Below are 15,061 nucleotides of genomic sequence, written 5' to 3'. Positions count from 1 at the left end.
GTTAATCGTGGTTGCATTGTTTGGGTTTTGTGAAGATGAAACATGGTCAGCAGTCAGGAACTTTGAGTTGCATATACTGAACGTACAAATAGTTTTATTCCAATTTGTTTCACAGGTTCAGTGGCCTAAATGGACAGTGCTCTTACATGGTGTACGTAACTTGTACCCAATCTGCGAATGTACACTCTTAGAAATTTACTTTTACTTGGATTAACAACCCGTTTATCTGTTAAAGGCAAAAACTCTTGAAGAGTAACTATAAGCTGAACTGTTCAAATAAAACCAAAACTCCATACTACAGGGAGTATATGAGGACAATGCAACAGTCTCTACTAGACTTTCCTGGATCCCATGTTCAAGACAACACCTCAGCAAATGCAGCCCCCTCTGTGACCCCTATGAAGCTGCTGTAGAAGTAGAAAAGCTCAGAAAAGCTACACTCTCACGGTGCACTGGATTTGTGCTCCCCTTTTAGGTAAGCCAGTCAGGAAGTATATTTGTGTGCTTGCCACCACCATACCTTGTGAAAGACTTCAGTGTCTGTGAGAATGTAGTGACCTGTCAGTGGTCACATTTAAAACTAAAGTACATGGTACTGGCTTTCTTGTCCAAAAACCTGAAAGGTTTATAAAAGAAGTTGATATTGAAAGAAAATATTATGAGAAGACAGAAAATTTTAGGTAGATGTCAAGAGGAATGAAGTAAAATGTGGAACATGAATTCACATTGCAGAGATTATAATTTTCATTTTGTTTGTTTTTAATGACATTGCAGAGTTGGTACAGAGTTGTCAGCCTCACATTTCTACAAAAAAGCAATGATGTTGAATATTACTGTAAGGAATGCTCATCTTATCGTAAGATGGTACGTGACTCACATCATGAGTTATGAGGCTATGAAGAGGGGTTGAGAAACACGTCATATGCCTCTCACCGTGTGTAACTGGTGTCTTTGTCTAAATAGATTTTGTAAAGTAGAGACAAAGATACCAGAGCTTTTTGATATGAAACATATGGGTATTATGTTATATGCAAGTGCCTTTAAACGCAAATTTAAAAAGATGTGCAAAAATTGAGTCCTTAGACCCCATAGGGTTGAAGAACCATGGAAAAGTCAAACAGTGGGATAATGAGGCAGGTTTTTTAATGCTGTAGGCCTATTACAAAAGAAATGTTTGCACAACTAATTAAAATTTTGTATATTGAAAAGCTGGTCAGGGAATGCTTTGTTTTTCCAACAGCCTTACAATGCACAAAATATGTCTGCAGTTGTTCTGTATGTAGTTACATTTCATTGAGGTTTTTTTTGCACTTTGGTCAAAGGTTATTTTCTAAGTTGTTCTGCTGCAGCCATAAACAGAAACCACAGTAAAAGCAGAGGAGGTTCCACGCAACTGGTAAATGCAATTTATCCACCTAAGGTACAGTTACAGTCTTCTTTGCGAGCAGGCTGATTCATGTCCTGAGAAGGCTGCCAAAATAGCAGAGCACCAAATCACTGGCAATGGCTCAGAAAACAAATGATCTTGCTTTATAATGTAAGGCTCATGGCCTGTAACGAATAATAAAATCCAAAAATACACTATTACACATATGCCCAAGTGCTGGCTAAAGGTTTAAACAGAACACTGTAAAATAAAATTATTAAGCCCCACTGTGTTAGTGTAAACAATGTAGCAAGTAAAATCTATGTTAACTGTCTGACTTGGGCAAAAACAGAAGTACAAAGTTGACCAGTCAATAAAGGCACCTTGATAGCAGTTATCAAGCAGCATTAAAGAGCACCTAAGAATGTCAGATAGTCAAGGATATCCTAAAATGCTGGGATGCTAAATACCCCTTAGCCTCTCTAAACAAAGAAAACCCTTTATGACTCTTGGCAGGATATAGTAGAGCTGGACTGAGATCAAGGTTTCGCAATAGGGTGACGTAATCATTTATCAGTAATAAAAGACAAGTAAACCTTGTCTTGATCCTTGATCCTTGTTGGCTGATAATCAGTTCAATACGGCTCCAAGTGTCCCCCATTATTCAGGAATCAAATAAAATACTTCATGATGTCCCACAGCTACATTCAGCTAAACAGCTGTTGCTGTCAACTCTCAATATGGAGTCCAAAGAACTGTTGCTACCAGTGAAACAAGCCATTATTGTGGCCAAGTCAACTATCTGGTACGTTCTTAAAAAGAAAGAATGCACTGGTGAGCTATAAGACACCAAAAGGCCAAGAAAACCACAGAAACCACTGCGGTGGATGGCAGAAAATTCCTTCCCTGGTGAAAAAAAAAACGCTTTACAACAAATAGCCACATCGAGAACGCATCCCAGGAGATCTTTTGTCAAAGGTAACAATTAAAAAAAACTTCACCAAAATAAATAAAGAGAGTCTACCACAAAATGTAAACCACTGTTTTAAGCCTCAAAAACAAGTAGACCACATTAGAGTTTGCCAAAAACATGTTTTAAAAAAACATTTTGCAGTTCTGGAACAATATGTTATGGAGAGACGAGACAAAGATCAACTTGTACCAGAATGATCAGAAAAGAAGAATATTGAGAAAGGAAAGAACTGCTAATGATCCCAAGCATACCAGCTCATCTATAAAGCATGGTGGAGGCATTGTTATGGCGTGGGAATGCATGGTAAAGTAGTCCAGGTTGTTGGTGTCCTGAGTGGGGTTTATGTGAAAAAGTATCATTTTTAAACTGATATGCACATACAATACGAGCTCATCATATATGCAAATGCACTTTAGCAAAAGTTCACAGCAAAATTTAATCTCAAAATCGTTTCATGAATGTGCAGTCTACTGCATTCATGACTAAACAACTCTAGAAAACAAGTTGTAGGCTTATGCATAGACATGCTTTTTTTAAGTAGTTAACAGTAGTGATGTAATACTGTTTGTTTTTCCTTTACTGCAGTTCATCAGATATCTGTTCGTGAACACTTAGAGACACATACGATGCACATCCCTAGTCAAAGGCTACGTTCACATTACAAGCCTCATTGCTCAAATCCGATTTTTTGCTCAAATCTGATCTCTCTGACAGGATGGTTGACACTCGTTTAGGTAAGTGACTCAAATCTGTCATTAATGTGAACGAACCAGCATCCTGAAATGACCCACATGAGCACATCCTACTCAGTAATGTCACGTGAATGAATTACGTGCATCATCAGCAAACAAACTAACGAGCAGAACGAGCTTCGCTGAACATAATTAACTCTGAACATCTCTCAGCTGTTCATTATTAGAGCAAGACGAGGGCGAGATGTGTTTCTTTTCCACCGTTTACAGGCTTCAACTTCTGTTTGATGCTGCTGCCATGGTAACACTGAATGATGGCACATGCGCAGTGGAAAAAAGCACATGATTTCCGATCTGAGCGCTCACATTAAGGTCGCATGGCCACGTATCCAATCTAGGACCACATATGAAAGTGGCTCAGGTTGGATTTGAAAAGATCAGATTTGCGCGTCCACACAGCCCTGAAAACATCAGATCTGAGTCACATTAGGGCAAAAAATCAGATTTGAGCCTTGTAATGTGAACGTAACCAAAAGTACCCGACAATTTTGATGAAATGTAAACACTACTGGCAACACTGTTCATAATGTGACAAAGAACAAAAAGATTTTTTTTAAAAATCTAATTTTCTTTAAACCTATTAGATGGGGAAACATAGTCAGGTCCCTAAGTATTCGGACAGCGAGAATTTTAGTAATTTTGCCTCTGTACACCACCTCAATGGATTTGATACAAAGCCATCAAAATGTGATTAAAAGTATAAACTTGCAGCTGTAACAAAAATAATTAATTGTTTAGGAAATACAGCCATCATTAGACAGTCTTTCTTTTTTCACAGGCTCAAAAGTAATTGGACAAACAAACAATTATAAATGCAAGGATTATTATACTTATAATACTGACTGAAGTCTGGAACCCATGGACATCATCAAATGCTGAGCGTCCTCCCTTAAGATGCTTTGCCCACGCTTTCACTGCCGCCGCCTTTTTGTGCTTCTTGTTAGTGGGTCTTTCTGTCTTCAGTTTGGTCGTTAATAAGTGAAAAGTATGCTTGATAGGGATGAGGTGAGGTAACTTGAGGCCTTGGCATACTTCTTGCGAAACGAAATTCTTGAGGGTTGTGAGAAGCCGCAAGCGCTTACAAGCTCGCATACTTGCTGCAGTTTTGAGTAGCTTGTTGCGGATGCTTCACGTGATGCTATGACATTTTATGACAAGTTTCATGACTGGTAGAAAGCGATTCTTTCATAGTTCTAACTATTGCAACGTTTGAGTTCAGAATACTGCCACCATTTAAGGTGGAACGGGGATATTCAAACAAGAAGCTGCTGAATAGAAAGCCAACTTCAGCCTCGTCCTCTTGTGAACCTAAATATAAGATAACCTGTATGTTTTGGTGCTAAGTACTAGTTAGTACTACCGAATAACAGACTTAACATCTTACATCCTATAGGTATGCACTGTTTATTTACAAATGCGCATTTCACAGTGAAACAGTATTGTGTCTGCCAAAGCCGAAGCTCCTCAAAGTTGTCCATCTTTGTTTCATGGCATGCCTCTTTTTTTACTGACCAATCACAGGTTCTGTCGCGCAGCGTCTTCGTCCAAATTACAAAAATTGCGTCACTGTCCAAATACCTATGGACCTGACTGTATGCCTGTATGCCCAGATATTATCTAATTAGCTAACACAATAAATAAGATAACACTATTTGTCAAGATACGATAATACAATGCATAAAGAATCATCTTATAATTGCAGTTTATAAGTATAAACTGTTCTTCTTCGGTAGGTAGTGCACCTTCATTATAAATGCATTGATACAGGTATTGGCTCATACACAAACTCGTAAAAATTAACCGATACTAACACACAATACTCACTGATACCATGTGACATAAGCAGAGTGTACACTGCTGCTCCAATGAACAAACGACTCAAGTGGGCAGTGAAGAAGGGTCTGCTCAGAGTTAGTGACTCCATAAGGGTTGGACACTTTAAACATTCTGCCTGGGCAAATTTCCAACTGTGTGTTTTTAAACATACACAAACACAACCACTTCCCCAATACGGGTGAAGACAAAATGGAGACGAAATGGTTGACATGTCTTACCAAAGTTCGTATATACCAACTTTACTCTTTTTGACTGACTAGAATTGTGAGGTATAAACATTAATTTTTCAAACTATCTTTGGAAAATGGGCTGTCGATAGACCATACTGCCCTACTGTGTACATTTCAGTGCACAGTTGTCTGTAAGGGATGCATTCACGTAGCATGGACTGAACGTTTTCATACAGTGTGAGTATATAAATCGTAGGCTTTGTCCGTAAATGACAGGCCGTTTAAACTTAGGCCCAATCCCATTTCTTCTTTTTACCCCTACCCCTTGTTTTCAAGTGTCATCCTAGTGGTTGAAATCTTGTCTTATAAAATGGGACAACCCTGAAATAAAAAAAAAAATAAATAAATTGTCCACCGCTAGTTCTTTGGTGATACGAAGCTGAAGTCAGCTATTCACCAGCTTCTTGTTTGAATTTTCCCATTCCACCTTAAATGGTGCAGCAGTTACATTCTGGCGCTTCAGGCGTCAATACTGCTGGACTATTTAAGGTGGAATGGGAAAGTCAGCTAGCTAGCTACTGAGACATTAGCATGCTATTAGCCATTTTTTATGCTTGTTATGAAGAAAACGACATTATATAATACACTGAAACCACATTAAACTAAGATAATACAACGGTTATCATAATTTTTAATGGAGAAAATACTCTAGAAAGTGACAGACAAGGAGCATCAAAACTATGAAATGTAGTTTACTCGCTGCCAGACGCCAATGAGGAACCCCTTCTCCAGCAATGTGGAGCAAACTACACTCTTCTCTGCCGCAATGCTACTTGATTTAAGGTAGCTAATGTAGCATAGCTAGCTAATACATGTCACTTCAAATCAGACAGTAGGTTTAAATAATTTAACTGTTAAGGTATGTTGCACTTATTTACACTAACAAATACTTTATTCTAAGCAGGTAATTTGTTATGGTATCAGACTTGGTATCAGTGAGTACTTTAAAAAATGTACTTAAAAAAAAACAAAAAACAGTATCGATGCATCTCTAACCTACATTATCAATGTAAGAAGTTCTAGCTAGGGCCACTATAAAATTAATTTACAATACTGTAATTTCTTAAACAGAGAAAAACATTAAAACGTATAGATGTGCAAACCTACCTGATGATTAGATTTTAACACAAAACACTGCATATAGTGTAATTTATAAGCTGTCATAGGCATCAATTTTGTATTCAATAATAATAATAATAATTATTCAAGTTACTTACAATTTCTCTGATTTTTTGTACTGAAGTTTGATCCACTTAGTTGACTGACATCAAGACACACAATAGATCTTCCTGAAGATTTCTACAGCGACAAAAAAACAGAAGTACTTTATTAAGATAATTAAAATGAAGGCACTGGCACTAAAATAGACAACTGTATGTTTCAGATAACAGACTCAGAGTTTCAGAGAAGACACATGTATACAGAAATGCAACACCACTAGGGCTGGGTGATCAAAATAAAATCATTTTTTTCTGTCATTTTAGCAACATAAAAAAACTTGATATTCATGCATTCATTTTGGCTTAAAAGTGTGTTTTTCCAATCAGAAGAACCATAATTAGCAAGTTATGAGATATGTAAACTTCGATATAACCGAACTATTGTCAAGCAGATTCAAAGTGTTTACTGCAATAACAAAAAAATATGGTAGGCAAATTCAACGTTAGAGGTCTTTTATTTTGCTAATGCTTTAGCAATTTTTGCTGTCCTTGAATGATATAAGTACACTTCCTGAAAAGGCATGCATGCTGATTGTTATCAGCATATTCAAGTTAGTTTCACTTTCACAGCTGTAAACTAGTTGGCAGTAGTAGCACGTTATTAGCAGCGTGCTATGATCAGTGCTTAGCAACTAGAAGTTTTAAGGCTGCTTTGTGTTGTTGTGCTGTTAACGTGATGAACAGATGATACTACAGTGCTGTAATATCACCCACTTGTTTACTGTTAATATTACAGCCTTTCCAAAATGCATAACATTAATAACTAATTTTCTTTACTTTCTGAATGATATATCGACACGTGCATCACAATATACCAATGCTATACTGTGACTGATACAGCCTCTCTCATAACAACTCACAGCATTTGACTGTGTCATTAAGAACGCCCTGCCGCCATTTTGGTAGGCAAGCTGCAACTCAGACATTGCGTCGCCACTGCTTACGCTAAACCCTGCAGGCAAAATAGAGCAGAATGACGACAAAACAGATGAAACTATATGTGGACACTTCAGATACAGTCTGCTATGACTGGAAGATTAGCTTTATTTGTGGACTGGACCTGTATAACCTGCACATCTTCCAAGTTCAGAACATTCCAACGTGTGAGATCTTACACAAACTATTTAAAACGACTATCAACTGCCAAAGCTCTTAAATTATAAAACCGCACAGGTATACGAGGCTAAAGCCGGCTCCTTATTCGCCTGCTTCTTATGCTGGCCTTACACCAAACGACTTTTCAAGCAATTTCACTGTCGCAGACAAATTTCCAAGGTCTGAATAAAATCATGAGAGTCTTGCAAGAGTTGCGTCGCACTCGCGTCAGGATGGCTGTTTTAAGTCAGTCTTTGCTTCGTCTTGATGCTGTGACAAAATCAACCCTGTTCAATATTATCGTAAGTTTTAAGTCTTGGCTCATGCAAATAGTGACGTGCCAAGGGCGCACGTGAGAGCGAGTAAGTGGGCAGGCAAGCGCGTGCGAGAGGGAGAGAGAGAGAGAGAGAGAGAGAGAGAGAGAGAGAGAGAGAGAGAGAGAGAGAGAGAGAGGGAGAGAGAGAGAATGCATGCGTGAGTGCTTGAAATCTGTTAAAAAATAATAATAAAAATAAAAAAATAAAAAACAATAATCATGTTCACTTAAAATGTAAACTGGCTGTTTTAATATTTCAGGTTCACTGAACCTGTAACAGTGATGCTTCCTGTTACAGTGGTTTCTTATTTTGTTTGTTTTTTTACGGTATAGTTCATAACACGCAATCTACAACGCTGAATCGCTGCATGTTTTGTTGACGCGTAAATCTTTATGTCAAATAAAAAAAAAACTGCACATTTTACACGTTAATTTAAAAAATACTGGAAGATCACTGCAAGATTTTTCTTTGCAAAAGTCTTTGCAAAATCATAGTCTGTGACTGAAAACTCTGACACTGACTTTAGATGTGAGAGGGTGTCAGACTTTCATAAGTCTTTTCTAAGTCTTTTCTTCCAGTGTATGGTTAGCATTATTCAAATTTTCAATTTAAGTTTCAATGGTGCAGCAGTTACATTCAGGCTGTGCCATTTAAGGTGGAATGGAACATTGAAACCTGAATAGATAGAATCAATTTCAAAAAAGAAGCTGGTGAATATGAAACAGACATCAGCTTATCTCAATAAATGCATTGGTTTACCTCAATAAACACAGCCTTCATCAGGAAAGATCAACATCTGCTTGGAGATTTTGAATTGAGCAGCACAGCAGAGCTGTAATCAGTCATCGGAGCTGCTGGACTGTTAAACGTGTCTCACGTTCTAATTTTTAAAGTGACCAATATCATTTAACCAATATATTTGAGAGTAATGCCTAGATTTGATCTGATTCGTTGCTGTAACGATCACAAATAAAAGCTGAAATCTATTGCTGCATCCCAAAGTGCACACTTCTTTACTTCTTCCTACTACAGTAATGAGTGCACTTATGGTACTGCACTGTTTTTACATTCTATTTAGTATGCGGTTTGGTACAAAGCAGAAGTTACACAGTGGAAAATCTCAGCCGTTTAGATTTCAGCTTTTATCAACAAATCAAAGCAAATCTTGGCATTACTCTGAAATATTTTGGTTAAATTATGTCGATCACTTAAAAAACTAGTTTAGTTTTAATTAGTTTAAAGTTAATGTTCCATTAAGCGCCATAGTAATTCCCAATGATTTGTGTGAGGTTTTTGCGTAAGGCATGCTGGGTATTCACAGTATTCTGATGGCGGCACACATCAAAGGTAGTAAAGTGTTTTGATGTGTGCCGTCATCAGAATACTATGAATACCCAGCATGCATTACGCAAATACCTCACACAAATCATTGGGAATTCCTGTGGCTGTGTGTTTTGGAGAATAGTAAATATACATTAAAAATAAGTTACTAGCATGCACTAGTGATGTAGCACTAACCTCATTTTTTAATCTTTGTTAAAAGAATAATTCAGCCAGCTAGTAAACACCCTTCAAACAGCCCATCCCCCAAGTATCCAAACCAAAGCACTTCTGTTTTTTCAAAACTTCCTTCCACCTTCAAAATACATCATCAGAAGGGGGTTTCCTAGCCTTTAACCTAGGAAATCTCGTCTGAGAGACTACTGTGGCACCACTGTAAGAGGCGAGAGGGCATGTTTACAACAGATGACCAAATTTTTCACTATGAGCAGCGTGTCCCTTTAATAATGGTAGGACCCAGGTCCCAGTGGTCATTTAGGGCTACTCGTGAGGCTTATAGGTAGGACATACGTGAATGAAGGTATGAGGTATAACTACCTAGAGAGTCAAATCACCCTTCTGATTCTCAACATTAATAGATTGGTAGCTTTCGTGTTGCATTAAGACTCAATGTAATAAAAACAGTTTTCATATATATACACACACTAGTATACAGCTTCAGTTACCTCTACAATTCGCATATTTCCCTCCGTTGATTTAGTTTGACAGTAAGATATAGGCTAGCTAATAATTTGGGATCTGTACCTTGCAAACCGTGTGTGACGGACAAATATTGGGTTTCCAAAATGAACATTTCCACCCAGCTAACTTTATAGCTAGCTATGAAAGCTAACCGCTAGCTAACTAAGCAAACTTGCGTTCGTTGCCTTGTCTAGCTAAGGAGGTTAACGCTAAATTCACGAACGCTTTCATTTCAAGGACTGGCAATATTTGAGACATTATAATTAACATACAACATGCATGTTTGAAACAATGTCCTCGGACTGGAAATCCACAACGATAGTTAGCTAACGTTAGCTAGCCAAAATTAGGCTATTGTTACACTAGCTTCCGTTCGCTAACTTGCTTAACTAGTTAGTAAAAAAGGTTAAGTCAAGGGAAGCTCAAACAATCTTCGTCAGCCTATATTCCTTCTGGAGTCAAATCTCAACACAAATAAATGGATTATTTCAGTTTATGCATAGCCTTCGTGGACATTTGCGAACCACTTCCCTGGCTAGCCAGGCTAATCGACATGTCAGCTAATCGCCGAGTTAGCTAGCTCGGTGCACGACTACTGTGTTCAGCGAGCTGCGTGCTTTGCTTTGACACTCAAGTCGTAAGGAAAAACTAACCGCGTGGATCCTTGGCGTTTTCAGCGCTTTATTCTCCTTGGTTTCAGTGTTGTTGCACCTCGTCGGACGGTTCCCGTTCACATGCCACCACAAACGCCCTTCCAATCGCTGTAGGTAACACAAATTTATAAAAACAGTGGAGGAAGTGAAAGCAGTAAATCCTAACGCGTCTTCCAACCACCCGCTACACCCGCTAGTCAGCCCCAGACGCTCCACCTACTACTCACCCTCGACTCTACTCTACTATTTGGAAAGGTGTTCAAATGTAATTTCGTCGAATTTCCAAACTTTTCTATGTATTTCAATCGTTTAGATGCAAACAAAGTCATTCAGAGTGTTTCGACGTGAAACTGTGCAGTATAGAGAAACTCACATTTCTCTACAGCGGTGGCGATGGGAACCAGGAGTCCTGATGTCCACAAATGTAGCTATGTTAAAGGGGAATTCCACCGATTTTCCCAAATGTATGTGTAATTCAGGCACTGAGATGTAAAAAGTCATTCATGGTGGTTTGATGTAAAATGGTCCATTGTGGAGAAACTTGCCAACTTGGGGTCCTGTTGTCTTCAAGAATGTTATGTACTATCCAAAACGACCAGCGTGATTTTTTTGGAATATTGTGGAATATTGATCATGCTAAAAAGTGGTAAATCTGGAAGAATAAGTTTTCTTTGGGAAGTGTTCTTCCTCACTATGCCCTTGCTACATGTACAGCTCTGCCATGAATGGCTTTCAAAAATATACATTTTGGAAAAAGTGCAAAATACAGGGGGTTGAATGTCTTCAAAATTCCAGCCTGTGGGCAGCGTCCTGTGACCACTGATGTAGGACTAGAGGATGACCAACACAAACTGTGCAGCAGCAGATGAGCTATCGTCTCTGACTTTACATCTACAAGGTTGGACTGACAAGGTAGGAGTGTCTATTAGAGTGGACAGTGAGTGGACCCAGTGTTTAAAAACTCCAGCAGCACTGCTGTGTCTGATCCACTCGTACCAGCACAACACACACCAACACACCACCACCACGTCAGTGTTACTGCATTGCTGAGAATGATCCACCACCCAAATAGTACCTGTAATTGTAGAACTACAAAGTGCACCTATATAGTAAGTGGAGCTGATAAAATGGACAATGAGCGTAGAAACAAGGAGGTGGTCATAATGTTATGCCTGATTGGTGTGTATTCAATGATATTTAATTCAGGGGACTGGGAGGGTCACTCCAAAAGCTCCAGCTTGTGTTTCTTGAGGTAGTTCATGATGGATTTCAAAGCCCGTTTTTGAGGCATTGTCTTGTTGTAAAAGTCAACCTCTGCTTCAGTTTCTTGGCTGACTTTCTACATTTTTCTCAAATTAAAAATTTGGTCTCTTGATGTTCCAGTCATAATTCATTTGTATTCGACAACATTTTTTTAAGATCTAGAATTCAAAAAGCTGTTTTTGTTAATGTGCTTTTAAGACTGATGTATGTAAAGTACCTCTGTTCTGATTGGCTGCCCTGTATTATGCTTTGTTCAGCAAGCAGTGTGGGTTGAAATGTGGACAGAAATCCTCAGGAATGCTGGAAAAAACAACCACTCCTTTTAGAAGTTTGGATTCTTTAGAAAGCTGAAATGACAAATTAAACAGCACAACGTTTAATCTTCTCCCCATGTGTTCCATTCCAGTAACTCACAGTCCTACAGACTGTCTGCAGGAGCACTCTGCATCACTTCAACTATTTAAAGTGCTTTAATGAATTCATGAATTTCACAATTTTAAAGTTAAACATGTGTTAAATTAGAACTTACTGAATTATATGTATTAAAGCATAGTCAATTAGTATGTAAGTAAGTAAATTTTATTTATATATAGCATAAAAACACATAAAACAAATTCACCGATCAGGCATAACATTATAACCACCTCCTTGTTTCTACGCTCATTGTTCATTTTATCAGCTCCACTTACTATATAGGTGCACTTTGTAGTTCTACAATTACAGATTGTAGTGTGTGTTGTGCTGGTACGAGTGGATCAGACACAGCAGTGCTGCTGGAGTTTTTAAACACTGTGTCCATTCACTGTCCACTCTATTAGACACTCCTACCTTGTAGATGTAAAGTCAGAGACGATAGCTCATCTTCTGCTGCACAGTTTGTGTTGGTCATCCTCTAGTCCTTTATCAGTGGTCACAGGACGCTGCCCACAGGACGCTGTTGGCTGGATATTTTTGGTTGGTGGACTATTCTCAGTCCAGCAGTGACACTGAGCTGTTTCAAAACTCCAGTGGCACTGCTGTGTCTGATCCACTCAGACCAGCGCAACACACACTAACACACCACCACCACGTCAGTGTTACTGCAGTGCTGAGAATGATCCACCACCCAAATAGTACCTGCTCTGTGAGGGTCCATGGGGTCCTGACCATAAACCAAGTGGAAAACATTTAAACCAATCCGATGTATTGTGATGGCAAAGCTCAAAGTAGTACAATAGTTCGCATTGTCCAGTGAACAACAAGCTTGTTGTTAGCCCTCGGATTTAATGTTGCCATCGGTATAAAGTCCATTCAAAAACTCAAGCTGAGGATTTAGATGTGTGTTGCCTGTGCAGAGACCACCACTTGCGAGAGAAATTATTGTTATTGAATTATACAGTTTTATGCAAAAGTTTGAACACTCCTGGTTAAATTTCAAATTATGTTGATTTTCTAGGTGAAAATAAGTGATCACATCCTCCCCCATAAATATATTTTATTTTTTCCCATATGTAACATTCAGCAAATACACCATAACTGTCCAATAAAATGTGCAGAATGTATTTTCACTAAAAATCAAACATGTAATTGGACCAGGGCCGCCCAAACCTTTGCATACGACTGTGCAATATAAAATTATTTATAGAACGATCAGATTATAAAATTATGCAGGAGAAATCAACACATTGTGGAAAAAACTAATCAATAACATAACTTCGAAAACGACCTTCAGCTTCCAAAAAGTGCACATTTAAGTGACCAGTTAACCTCAGTTAAAGCTCATATACAGTGACATCTAGTGGCCGATGTGTGATTTTAAATGACTCAGCAATTCAATTCAGTTTAAGATGCAGTTTAAGAAGTTTAAACCAAATTATGTGACTTATTAATGGCAGTACTACTGGCCTGAGAGGTTTATTGTTTCTACAAAGATTTAGGAACTGATTTGGCTGCAAGAAAAATTCTATAAAACTCAATAATCAAAATAGTAAAAAACCTAAAATCAGTTTGAATAACTGGTACTTTTTCCAGAGCTGGTTTAAGGGGAGCCACTTCCTATTTCTCCCATTATATCAAAAACATAACTGCAAACTGTCATAGGGCACCCACGGCCGAATACTCGATGAATGATTTGCATGTATTTCTTACCTTACAGTTATTGTGTTGTATTGCATTGTACTGTATTGTTTGTATCAATGAATGAATTATGTTTTTGTAATGTCAATAATTGTTTATTAGCAATGTTTTTTCATTACATTATTGATGTAATTTAGTATTTCAACTTCCATAAGTAAATAAATAGCTGATTAAAAAAATAATCATTTTTCATTTAATCACTAATGTGAATCATAGCTTGAGTTTTCTGTGTGTTTTTTTTTTTTCTTATTCTTATATTAGACAGAATATTCAAAAATGAAAATATTTGATAGTTGCAACCCCAGAACTCACCTGTTAAATTTTTGGCCAGTGCCATATTATACCTGTAGCATTACAGAGATAGCGATGCAAAATCTCTTGTCTGCCATAATTCAAATCTAATAAACAATATAATAGAATTTCTGGATGCTCCGCCATGCAAATGTAAGCAAAATGTATGTGTTAAATTCAACTGAAATCTGAAACAATCATGTTTTCTTTCACTCAGTGACATATTTCCGAGTTCAACATGATATTATTTATATGGTGTGTCATTGACTGGGGACATACTTACTGACTCAGATTTTGACTCAGACTTACTTAAACACACTTACTGACTCAGATTTATTTACAGTGGTGGCGAGAGGAACTAGGGTTTGTGATGTCCACAACTAGATTATAGCCATTGTTTTTGGTATTGAAAACCAAGACATTTGCCTGACAATGTCACTAACATTGGTGCTTGTTCAGCCACGAGCTCTACTAGTCAGTCAAGAATCACTTTCACAGTAAACAATAGGAAATCACTTTGGACAGAATTGTTCTCGGCTTGGATGGGGAGTGTTGAAAAGTCACTAGCAGCGGTGGCTAACGCTCCAGTGCCACCAAAGTTTTGACTTTTTTCTTCACTTGCCCGTAAAACACGCTCCACACTAAAAAGCACCACCCACAGCATTTGATTGACGTGAGTGCCTCCCTGCAATTGCAAACGGAATTGCAAATACATTTTCATTTTGGCAAGCAGAAGCACGAAATTTCAAATCTGGAACTGTTATTCAGTTTTTAATGTCAGAGTCTATGAAGCTGTTTTAGGGCCACTGGCAAACATTGTAGACTTTGAGAATAAAGTCATAATATTTTGAGATTTCATAATATTTCGAGATAAAAAGTTGTAGGGTATGATATTTCGAGAATAAAGTCATAATATTTCGAGAATGAA

At 37.9% G+C, this 15,061-nt stretch overlaps 1 protein-coding gene across 1 annotated transcript in view; it reads right to left on the bottom strand.

The window, feature by feature from the left end:
- The window catches only part of si:dkeyp-84f3.5 (uncharacterized protein LOC334144 homolog), a 30,374-nt gene extending 19,705 nt beyond the window's left edge, over positions 1 to 10,669 (bottom strand). The window contains exons 1-2 of the mRNA XM_036593599.1: positions 10,465 to 10,669; positions 6,375 to 6,456 (exon numbers count right to left, since the gene is read on the bottom strand). The gene's annotated coding sequence lies outside the window, so the exon portion shown is untranslated. The remainder of the gene's footprint in view (positions 1 to 6,374; positions 6,457 to 10,464) is intronic.
- Positions 10,670 to 15,061: the final 4,392 nt, after the last annotated feature.

This window comes from Colossoma macropomum, unplaced genomic scaffold (assembly GCF_904425465.1).
Source record: "Colossoma macropomum unplaced genomic scaffold, Colossoma_macropomum, whole genome shotgun sequence".
Taxonomy (NCBI): domain Eukaryota; kingdom Metazoa; phylum Chordata; class Actinopteri; order Characiformes; family Serrasalmidae; genus Colossoma; species Colossoma macropomum.
This window is presented reverse-complemented; position numbering and strand designations above follow the sequence as displayed.